The 10123-nt window shown below is 36.5% G+C and overlaps 1 long non-coding RNA gene across 1 annotated transcript; it reads right to left on the bottom strand.

Annotated features, from left to right (window-relative positions):
- Nucleotides 1-2060: 2060 nt before the first annotated feature.
- LOC142161419 (uncharacterized) lies at nucleotides 2061-9587 on the bottom strand. Its single transcript, XR_012693395.1, has 3 exons — nucleotides 9454-9587; nucleotides 3816-3890; nucleotides 2061-2283 (listed from the first exon to the last, which is right to left on the bottom strand). It is a non-coding gene; the product is annotated as an uncharacterized LOC142161419 (long non-coding RNA).
- Between the last annotated feature and the right edge of the window lie 536 nt (nucleotides 9588-10123).

Genomic DNA, 10123 nt, shown 5'->3' on the forward strand with positions numbered 1-10123 from the left:
CGTAAATGAGATTAAATTAGATGTGGATACATAAGCAGATATGCCTGTCAGAAGGCGTATTTCGTGTATGCTGGAGGGCTGGTGCCAATATGCACATTGATGCTGATGATTATCAGCAGCACTATGTTGCTGCTTCTGATTAGCTGATTGTGTATTGACCCCACCAGCTGATAGTAATTAATGTATCTTGCAGTTATATTATAGGAAGTTGCTGCTATCTGTTGACATTAATTAATTGACATTTCTATGTGGTCTACTGCAGAATAGATTACTATTTATTTAATTTTATTTATTGTCTTTGCATTTGTTTTTGGTTACATTTTATATGTCTTGTATATGACTCTTGTATAAAAATAGGGTAATGTGACTTTAGCATTTACAACCAACATTGTCAAGCCACATCTCTATTCCTTGCTAGTGTAGGGCATAAGAATACATACTTGCTTTGCACAAATACTTTTGGTAAAGAACCATGGAACCATATGTGCACAAATGCGCTTTTATTACTTGCATCTTTTCCTACATATGCTAAAACCACAATTGTATCCAGCTCTAAATGAGCATCATAGTGTTAATAAAACTTTACTGAGGATTATAATAATGTGAAGGGTTGAACTCATAAAGTACCTGCAGGCATGCTTTGTGGTCATGGGAAGCTTTTTGGGTTATTTTTCGACCAACAAGTATCCAATAGTTTTAGCGGCACACATACTTGCAAAGTCTCCTGAATTTTGAAGAGTAGACCACACTCCCGGATCCCATTGCTTCTCTTGTAAAAAGCATAATCGTGGCCTGCCCCCTCACTGCACTAAGGTCATTGCGCAACAGGGGGTGGAGCCGTTATTGTACTAATTGAGTTATCACTCCTCCTGCTCTTGTCCTTTGGACCTCCCCTCTGATATCTCCCAGAGAGGATCTCAAAAAAGTAGACAAGTATGGAGATATATAGACCTGCCTTAGTGACAGCTAGATTGATATACAGTCCCTGACTATCTGTTAGTAAACAGAGAAAGTTGATTATTTTATTAGCTATAAACATTAAAAATACAATAGGAAACACAACGTAACAACAGGTTATCTGGAAACAAAAATCAAGTCCCCCCACAAACAATATTTGTTTATTTTCTGAACTGTTCTGAGCACCTGTTTACTTGAGGTTTTTTAAAGATCAGCCATTTTGCTTGTGGTAATGGTGAAGTATGGTAGTTAATTAAGTCATTCGAACACTTACTTGCCCTCACAGGCAACAAATAATGTTATCTATATTAATAACTGCAGAATGTGACAAAATTTATGTTTTCACAGTTTCCTCTAAACTGTGCAGACTAGAAACAGAAAAAAATGTTTTATGCAACATGTTTTTCAGACCACATGATGCACTTTTTTTGCCAAATATAAAAAAAGTTGCCTTATATTTTATGGTTCATATACTGAACCTCTGCTGTGCGTCTTACTCCAAGTCTTGAGAACATTAATGACACACATATCTAATGACTCGGCGGCCTTTATGATGCTTCAACTCAGTTGTTGCCATTCTGCCATTTCCCTATGTTACAACAGTATGATCAAAACAAAGCAACTTTTTAATTTTGAGGAGCAATTCATATAGCACAAAATATTTTGATAGTTTAATTAACTTTAATTTACTATCTGGTACATGTACTTCTGCTACTTCTGACTATATCAATTTATTTATTTTTGTGATTTTCTGCCATGTCTTAATTATTATAGAGCAAAGTTATTTATTACCATTGCTGTGGGAAAGAACACATAGGTGCTTTCGTGATACAATTATTTCCAGCGCTGCATTATATCTCAGGAAAACTCTGCCTGATGAATAAATACGTGGTTGAAAAGCTCAGAAAGATAAAACAATGCAATTAGTGAAACTTGGGCATGTACATTCCAATGCATTTCTGTTATTAGAATGTGGACAACCCATTGAAGAGTTTCAACTATTACTTTGAGGTGTCTTTACTAGTAAAGTATTTTGTTTTGTTGGCAAAACTCATAAAAAAGCTAATAAAGCTAAATGTAAATAAAGATTAAGCTCCAGATAATGGCTTTAATTGCACAATAGTTTATTACAGTTTAAGTCATTTTTATGCAAAATTGTATATTTAAAGTGACAATATTATTGACTCATTGTTTTATACAATAAATCAAATAAATTCAATACTAGCACTTTCTGTACAAGTGTTTACTTCTTCTTGAAACCACATTTCACTTGTCCGACTGCCTTGTCTCCAGCTTCTTTAGCAACCTGGCATCCTTTGTCTATAGCTAGAATGGGAGAAAACAGACAGTATTGGTACATGTAAAGTGACTTCTTATGATTGATAAACATTGGAAATGTTTTATTGACTATCCCATAGCAGGCAAAATGTAATTTGTGCATATTACATGTGGGTTCCATTTCAGTCATTTATAAAATGTATCAGCAAAGTAGAAAGCATAAATGTAGTCTTTTACCAAGCTTTGCATTTCTTTAAATTAATTCCTTCCATTTTGTTACCCCAAAAACCTTTTGCATGGGCAACTTTCCCAGGTTGCCTCATAATATATTTATGAGCAATCTGCATATAGGAATATATTACATATATTAATGCTTACCCTGTGTAGTGAGCAAAACAGGACAGTTCAGAAGTTTTCATGAAATAGAAGTCTACAATTTTGGTAGGTGACAATGGATGTGTTTGTGAAGAGGTATAATATTGTGTTCCTGCCATGAAGTTGTGAGTGTAATACTGTATGTGTTTAATGAGGGCAGCATGGTTTATGGGTATGTGTCTGTTTTGTGTGGGGTCGTAGGTAGCAATGTAGTGTAGGTTGTTGTATAGTGTGGGGCTCAGTATTGTGTAGGATGCAACATATATTTTATCACAGTGTGCAAAATATAGCATAGAATGGGTGTCATCATTGTGTGGGGTGTAGTTTGTGGCGTACTGTCAATATTGTTCGGGATGGCAGTGTTGTGTAGAATTTTGCAAGTATAGGTGTCATTATTTTGTGAGATGGTGTGGTGTATGCTGTAGCATAGGGGTATATTTATCAAATGGCAATAAGCTCTATTGCTGGCAAAAAATAGGTGTCTTAGTTGGCAATAAGGCTGGTTATTACAAATGAAATGAGTTACCACTTGCGATAATCCTGGGATGAGTTTGCATGAGGAAGCCTATTTAACATATATTACTGCCAGGGATCTATTTATGACCCCTCACATTTTCTCTACATTGATTTTCATTTCTTATTGTAGTGATAAGAAATTAGTTAACGTAGCTATTTATTAAAATACTTCAGCCGGGAGAGCAGCTCTGATAAGAGCCTGTCCTGGCAACTAGTCTATAGTAAAGTCATCACAATCACCAGCATTTTACTTCCAGGTTCTAACCTGACTTATGCACTGTGGCCGCATGCTTGGAAAACAAATAGTGAATGGTGGGACGTTTCCTCATGATTTAATGCTTTATAAATAGGCCCATAAACATGTCTATTCTTGAAATCAATACATTAATACTTTCAATTTTTAAAATAAATGAAATATGTTTTTAAACTTTTTTTCCTTCACATTAGTGAAATTGAAAGCTCAAATTTGTGATTTCCACTGTGCATGCGAAATTCGGCAACCCGGTTCCCGCATGCGCACAACTGCCGAGATTGGCCCAGTGAAACGGTAGATTAACTCTTACTGTTTCATGCTCAGTGATGGTTTTTCATGAACACTAGCGATAAGTGATAAGAAGTTATACTTAATAGCTGTGATTAGGAGACTAATAATAAATACAAAACATGTTGTATTAATATGTTTTACTTGCCTTCTCCAGCAATTTTTTGTCCTTCTTGCACACATTGGTTGGCAGTATCTTGCACTGTGTCTGTTCCTTGTTTTACTGCAATCACAGGGAAATGTATATTAGAAAAGGGCAGTATTATGCAAGTATAGTGTTGCCTTGGTGTGAGCTAATATATATATATATATATATATATATATATATATATATAGATATATAGATAAGATAGATAGATAGGCATTTTGAGAAAAGAGGGCGATCATTAAGAAAATACAATTCATATATATTTCAAGTTGGAGGTAAGTTGAAGCAACATTAAATGAGTCAATATAAAATATCTGTTTGCAGTGTAATCACTAATACTAAGGAAAGTAAAGTAAATAAAGCATTGTCAAGAAGGTTCGTTAGAGAGAGGCTATTCTTTAATTTTTTTCTTAAGACACATTCCCATCTGTGATATATCCATATATATACTACTTTAAAAATGCTTAAATTTAGGGCTATAAAAATCTGTTTTCTTTGACTATGTCTGAAGAGGCTCTTACATTGCCAATGCCATCTATCTAGAGCAGGCTGCATCTCTAGATACGCATCTCAGGAGGTGTATCATTTGCAGCTTGTGTAAAGATAAGTGCTGATAATGAAAAAATACACTATAACACACTACATGTAATATTTTAAAATATATACTCACCCAAATCCCTTGTTTTTCATTTTATTATTCTTCAAATTCCAAATGGAATACTTTCCTCTGTCCTAATGTAACTTGATAGGAAAAAAATGAAAAACCCTGCTCAAATGATGAGTGAAGTGAATGAATAAAACGGGTCAAGACACAAATAGCCAATCAGAGACAATCCAGTCTGAATAGCTATTCACATATTGATCCTTCAAGATTAATTACGTTTCTCGTTTAATCAGGGTTTTTTTTATTTTTTTCATACCTGATTACCTTAGGACAGAAGAGAAGAAGAATCTATATGGATTCTGAAGACTATTAAAGTGGAAAGAGAGGGATTTGGTTGAGTATTTATTTCAAAATATTACAGCATGCGGTGCGTGTTTTTTTTTACTCTTAGGTATGTTTATTGAGGTATGTGGAACTGCATTTTCTGGTACCCTTTGATTCTGCATAGGATGCTGAAGCATACCCAAGTTTTAGCATGCCCAAGCATGCAGGGGTTGTTGGCACTTGGTTCCACAAACATACTAAATTATTTTAACAATTTAAACCATTATACTAGCACCAACCACCCAGAGGTACCAGGAGGATGCCAGTGCTATATAGGGCTGCTTTGGTCTGGGGGAGCCCACACATTTTTTTGCATAGGGAATTCCACCCCAGGCTGACTAGGTTGGGACTGGTATCACTTTATTTCAAGGGGACCCCACACTGCGGGTATCCTTGCTATAGTGTGACCAGGCCAGCCTTGCAAAGCTTGGTGCTGGTTGCTGCTTTTGCAGGGGGGGGGGTTCAATATATATTGTCCCCCCTGCTTTAGTGTTCACCAGCCAAGGCTATAACACTGGTGCCGGTTACTTATTTTAAATGGGGGGGGGGGGTCACATTTTTTTAAATTATTGTGTTAATTATTATTTTTTCCATGGCAGTCATCATTGCTGATGTTGATGAGTTACTCTGGCCGCATCCGGACCTGTGTGTGCTCAGAAGAAGCCTGTGCTCTTCTCTTCTGAGCATGGCGATCCAGGTCCCCTTCTTGTCTCAAGGTTTCTTTGGATACTTGTTTAGTGTGGAAGTAAAAAGAAAGAAAATGAATATTTATAAGCAAATATGCCAAAGGAATATAGGAAAGTTTTAGTCATCTGTAGTTCTTTCTCTAACCAGTTGTCAGTGAAGCAGGGATAGAGAGATCATAGCCATGTTTGCAGGACAGTTGTGCAGGACACAACTGGGTGTGGTAAGAGGGACTTGTTTGTTGTGCGTGCAAAACAAAGGTAAAAAGAATAGAGAGCCTTAGGCATCCCTCACTTAGGCAGAGGTGCAGTTCCACCTGCAAGGAGAGCATTAAAGATAATTGCAAAACCTGAATCCTCAGGGCACACCCTAAGCCGACAGACATATATCTCACTGACTCTCATTGTCATATACTGACATGAATTTCAACATAAGTTATGTTGTAGAGTAGCTCAAGCATCTGAAAAGGTCAAAGCAATTTTCCACCCCCAAAACATTTTTTCTTCCTTCTACTGAAACTGCTAGTTTTCCCAGCTACCGCAGCGTGATAATTTATGTAATATACTTCTACTTGTCAACAAAGATGCAGATATTTGGCAAAGTCTTTTGTGTGTATCGTAGGAAGTCAGCAGACAGGTTTCCTGAGAACCTCAATAGACATTGGTTGACAGCATCAATTTTTTAATATATGTGATGCATACTAGAAAAGATACAGAACATTGTAATAAATCAGCAGTAAACGGTGGCCCTTATCTAGATTATTTGCTTTATATTTGTTACAGATTTATTATTTTAAATAAGCATTTTTCAAAATGAAAATATAGCATTAAGTAACATTTTATTTCTGTAATGAAACAATGCTTTGAGGCCAAGTTTAAATAAAAAAATAAAGATTAACGACCAAAAACCAATTGAATATAATAATTTAATACATAGCGTAATATATTACCAGTTAGCCATTATTGAGCTATTTTCTTTTTGACATACAGTTAATTTTGGGTAATTTGCTTATATCACTGATGAGATTGCTGCCTGTGTGGGCAGTATTAAATATACCTCAAAGATTCCCATGACTCTTCCTCACATAGAGCCATTCTTGCAATGAGGAAAAGTGCGAAATCAGATTAGCTCTGTCTATTTGGCTCACAACCTGCTTCTTCCCTGACTCTCCTCTTACCAGCTGCATTCTGCAATAACCGATTGCAGGATGAAGCTCTGTGATACGAGTTACCTGCTCCTGTTCCAGCAGGTATTGGGACTACAGTGTAAGTGGAGTAATGACAGGAGAGGTAAAGTAAGCTGTGTGGCTTGCATTAAAAGTGCTGCCTCAGGTGGCACAAACAGGGTTTGAAATAGAAATTTAGACTTGGCGGTATGGAAAAGGAAAGTGAATATAACTTGATTAAGTTTTGCAATCAAAGCAGTAGGAGAAATGGCAATATGGCATATCACCATATACCGGCCCTCTTAGACCACTATCTATAATATAAAAGCCTAGTGGCGTGTGTCTCTGTGTGAAAAAAAAAACCCAAGCTGCAGCGCCACCTGCTGGACGGAGTTATACACTGGCCTACTAAATTCTTAGTGTGTGTGGGGAAAAAAACTCAGAAAGGGCTGAAATTTGGTATACTAAAATGTTTTTAATTTGTTAATTTAATTTGTTAATTGTTAAAAGTGTTTATAAAGATTTTAAAAAAATATATATATATTTCTTGAAGGAGAAGTGACAGTTGGGAGTGGTTGGTGGTTGCCGGGGGTGACAGTTGGGAGTGGTTGGTGGTTGCCGGGGGTGACAGTTGGGAGTGGTTGGTGGTTGCCGGGGGTGACAGAGCGAGAGGAGTGTGATACTCAGGACCGCTGAGAGAGATCCCTGTGTTTGGATAGACATCTGGATAGATGTGGCGATAAAGATGAAGGATGAGGTGATGGAGAATAATTATGAGGTGATGACATGTGGACAAAACCACGTTAAAAAAGGGCGCTTGCGTCGGGAAGTAACGCTCTTCCCCTAAGGAGGCCTGGGCTATGGCCCAAATGCATGACAAGAACCTTTTTAACACCTCAAGTAGCTTGATTTGACTAGAATGCATGAGTATCATGCACGGGTTAACTTGTATATGTATATATATATATATATATACACACACACACACACACACACTCACTCACTCAGTAGCCACTTTATTAGGTACACCTGTGCACCTGCCCATTAATGAAAATATATAATCAGCAAATTATATGGCAGCAGCTCAATGCATAAAAGCCTGCAGACATGGACAAGAGATTCAGTTGTTGTTCAGACAAAACACCAGAATGGGCAATAAATGTGATCTAAGTGACTTTGACTGTGGAATGATTGTTGGTGCCATACAGGGTTGTTTGAGTACCTCAACAACTGCTGATCTCTTGGGACCCCCATGTACAACAGAATCTAGAGTTTGCAGGGAATGATGAACAAAATAAAAAACATCCAGTGAGTGGCAGTTCTATGGGTAAAAATGCCTTGTTAATGAGAAAGATTAGAGGAGAATGGCCAGACTGGTTCAAAGTGACAGTAACTCAAATTATCATGTATTGCAACAGTGACATGAAGAGGAGCATCTCTGAATGAACAGCACATCGAACCTTGAAATGGATGGGCTATGGCAGCAGAAGACCACACCGGGGTCCACTCCTGTGAGCAAAGCACAGGAATCTGAGGATACAGTGGTCACAGTCTTACCAAAACTGTACAGGTGAAGATTGGAAAAATGTTGTCTGGTCTAATCTGCAACAACTCTGTGATGTCATCATGTGAAGATGGGCCAGAATCTTTAAGGAATGTTTCCAGCAATCCATGCTGTGAAGGATCCAGGCTGCTCTGTGGGCAAAGGAAAGTCCTCCCCCGTACTAGACAGGTGCAACTAAAAAGTGTCCTCTAAGTGTGTATTATATATATATATATATATATATATATATATATATATATATATATATATATAGTGCTAGATACTGTATATATAAAATGAATGGTATTTTATAAGTATTATGCGCAAAGAATGTCAGCTGCATCTTTCTTTAAACAAATACAGAGGTGTACACTAAACACATTTGACGTATTTCTTTCCATTTTATGCCTGCCCCAGTTCTGCAATAATTACTACACTGTCTCTATTGTTTTTTCCCATGTGTATGCTTTTACACATGGACAGAGAGCTGAAAATATCTGTATTATCATGTAGTTTTACAGTGAAACTAGGTCACAAAGCTTACAGTAAGCTTTTGTTTTTTAATGCTTATAGCTTTGTGCAAATTCTTGTTTTTTTCTTTCAAATGGTCTTCTAAGATGAAACTTTGATGGTATCGAATAAACTGTTTCAGTATGTCCCGCAGAAATTGGGAGCTATGTGATTAGATGCGGCACATCGGTACATCTGAAGAGGTCGAACTGAAATTATTTAAAGCGTCTGTATTCTAGTCATGCCACAAAAGGCTAAGGATGTTACAATGTGTCAAGCAATTGCTCCTACTGAATCTGATCAGTTTTATAAAAAAATCTGTTATTTCGTAAAAGATGTAATCACAATGTGTGTCCTGGAATTGAAAATGTAAGTAATTGTTTATAAAGAAAATTGTCCATTCTAAAATGGGAAAAATGGTAGGTTCTATGGCATTTGGCAATGAAAGTAAAGTTCATGTTGCTATGGATTCCAGCTAATTCATTATTTAAAAATGAGAATGATTAAATTATTTGACACAAAAAAAACTTTATTCCAAGATCACTACAGTCCAAAATGTTATGCAGCTAACTGCACTGTTTGTCAAAACATATTTAACATTATTGTAACTTTAAGGACAGGTAGAAAATATACTTTAAAACATGCAAAATCTTACTATATATAAAAGCTTTTGGTTTTGTTAATATGGAGCTATGTGTGATTAATATGCAGCTATCCTCTTATTACAAGATAAATAAATATTTCTTACCTAAGTCGCTTGTATTTAGATCAAGTCCAGCCCCTTTCTTTAAAAAAGACATATTGAAGTCTGAATCACTTGAAATTGACACCTCAGGAAAATAGAACAAGTCACAAGATAAACAAAACTGTTTAGAAGAGACACCAGTGATGTGTTTTTATGTGTGGTGAGATGCCCCTCCTTGTGTCCTCCGGCAAAATGTCCCCATTGGTCCACATTTTAACACACCATAGCATCTGTCTGGTTGTCATAATTAGGATATCAACAAGTGGCGGAACTAATTTTTGAGCAGCATTGTTTTCTATTCCCTGCAGGCTGGGTGGATAATTCATACTGGAACATTCCAGGCTGGTAGAAGAGACTTTGCCTCTGGCAGTAAAACATATTTTTACATAATTTAATGCACTTTTGGTGTGTGGCTTTTTTTATCTATTAATTTTGTAGCAGTCAATCACTCTCACATCATCCATGCTTTCATTTTCTTCTACTTGATTCTCATGCTGTTTGTATTAAAGAAATGTATTGTAAAGTGAACTTATTACCCCCACATAAGTTACAATGGTGTCATTAAAGCCTGTAAAACTAATTAGTCAATTTTAGTGGATCTAATAGATCAAACTTGTCCTCAGGTCTCCCTGGTATTGCATGTTTTGTGGATCTCCTCGTAGATTTGTGTAAC

The sequence above is a fragment of the Mixophyes fleayi genome, chromosome 6, assembly GCF_038048845.1.
Source record: "Mixophyes fleayi isolate aMixFle1 chromosome 6, aMixFle1.hap1, whole genome shotgun sequence".
Taxonomy (NCBI): Eukaryota; Metazoa; Chordata; class Amphibia; order Anura; family Limnodynastidae; genus Mixophyes; species Mixophyes fleayi.